Genomic DNA, 2,168 nt, shown 5'->3' with positions numbered 1-2,168 from the left:
TGTGTGTGTGTGTGTGTGTGTGTGTGTGTGTATGTATATACATATATATATATATATATATAGAGAGAGAGATAGATACATACATATATATATGTATATTTTCTTTCCACCTTGCTGCGTTAGATTATATTAGGTTGGTGAATAATTATTGCAGCTTTTTAAAATAAATTTTACTCAACAAAAATTTTAAACAAAACGCCAAGCAGAAATTGAAGTAGATGGTGACTATGCTCCAGAATAATCATTTAAAAATGTTTTTGTTAAATGTTATTGTTTTTGTTGAATAAGATTTATTGAAAGTAGCCGCAATAATTATGCACCAACCAAATATATTCAATACAAGGATATAAAACATAATACATATTTACATACATACATACATACATATATACGTACACACTCAGACAGACACGCATACGCACACACATATATACACAAACGCACACGTACACACACACAAATATATATGGAGAGAACGTTAAGATGTGATATTTCATTTTATCAGTGACACAAGTGAAACGAAGTCGTTTAAGTTGAGAAGAGGATTTAGATCCACCGAAATGTGTTTTGTTTCTTGAATGGCGTTTGAAACTTTTAGTTCCATTTGTTCGTTCTACGGAAGTATCTATTTATTTTATCAGAGTGACTGTAGCTGCGTGCAAATATTTATGTTTTAAACGTAGTCTTAAATCATACTTAGCATGACAATGTGGAATAAGTCCCTTTGAATAATAAATCAGTCTTTTCGATGCCCTCCACATTGCTTCTGTCAACTCAGTGATATTCACAGTAAAAGATTAAAAACAAGGATTTGCATAAGAAAGTTGCCTAAAGTATCACACGTTCGGAATCAATTCCTGGTTACCTGACTTTGAAGCAAAATTCCGAACTTTTTTGCAATACCTTTTAACATAATAATAATAACACAAATATTAACAGATTTATTGTACATTGGTCATTCGTCGAAAAATACTTGTTTACTTACTTGAGTCCTAAACTGCGACATATTGCTTTTGACATCAAGTGGGCATAAGAACTGCTGTAGCATATGGTTCCCCATTTGCCCTTATAATAGATATTCACTAAGCCAGAAGAGTCTAGGGTAACATCTCCATCAACTTTCAAAGAAAAGATTAGATATACATATATGCAAGCATAAATATTTCTTGAATAAGTAAACATGTTAAACAAAGTTTTGACCTTGTGGTGTGTGGACAATTAAAACAACACATACATACTCAGACAGAACACACACACACACTCTCACGTACACATACTCACCTACACACACATAACATCTCCACCAACACAAAACACACAAACATACATACACACGCACTCACAAACGCACACATAGACACACGTGAACAAATACACACACACACATGCGCACACAGAACACCCTAACAAATATTAATTACACACACACACAAACGTGCACACATACATACACGATTCTACCAACTATAAAACACACACAGACCCATATACACACGCCACAATAAACTCTGGGACCAATCAAAAACGGCTCACACACACAGACACAAACATATGTATATATATACACACACACATAGAGACGTACACAGAGACATTCTGACCTCTAAGGCCAGTCCCAAAAACCACTGAACCATGACAGACTAGCCCTGAAACAAAAAAATCCTTTTAATTCTACATTGCTCTTTCATCCTCCCACCCCAACCAGCCTCCCACACTGTCCCTTGAAATAGCAAACATTCCCTAGCTACACACAAGAGAGAAAACATGTTAAAAAGACGGGTTAGTTCCTCTCCAATTTTTTGTAAATTCTTAAATATATCTCCTTCTGGGTATATATATACTAAATTCCGCCGAGGTCGACTTTGCCTTTCATCCTTTCGGGGTCGATAAATAAAGTACCAGTTACGCACTGGGGTCGATGTCATCGACTTAATCCCGTTGCCTGTCCTTGTTTGTCCCTTCTATGTTTAGCCCCTTGTGGGCAATAAAGAAAATATATATATACTACCAAACACTTTTTGTTAAATACTCTCTTTTAAACTGTTTTAAACATATTCCTCTTATTATTATCAAAGAATGTATATATGTATTTTAATGCTTAAACTGTTTTTAATATTTTCCTATTATTACCAAAGAATGTATATACGTATTTTAATACTTTTGTGACA

At 34.2% G+C, this 2,168-nt stretch overlaps 1 long non-coding RNA gene across 2 annotated transcripts in view; it reads right to left on the bottom strand.

Annotated features, from left to right (window-relative positions):
• Positions 1–951: 951 nt before the first annotated feature.
• The window catches only part of LOC106877396 (uncharacterized), an 18,149-nt gene continuing 16,932 nt past the window's right edge, over positions 952–2,168 (bottom strand). For both annotated transcript variants that reach the window (XR_001410375.2, XR_001410376.2), the window contains exon 3: positions 952–1,118. This is a non-coding gene — a long non-coding RNA (uncharacterized LOC106877396). The remainder of the gene's footprint in view (positions 1,119–2,168) is intronic.

This window comes from Octopus bimaculoides, chromosome 3 (assembly GCF_001194135.2).
Source record: "Octopus bimaculoides isolate UCB-OBI-ISO-001 chromosome 3, ASM119413v2, whole genome shotgun sequence".
In the NCBI taxonomy this organism is placed as follows: domain Eukaryota; kingdom Metazoa; phylum Mollusca; class Cephalopoda; order Octopoda; family Octopodidae; genus Octopus; species Octopus bimaculoides.
This window is presented reverse-complemented; position numbering and strand designations above follow the sequence as displayed.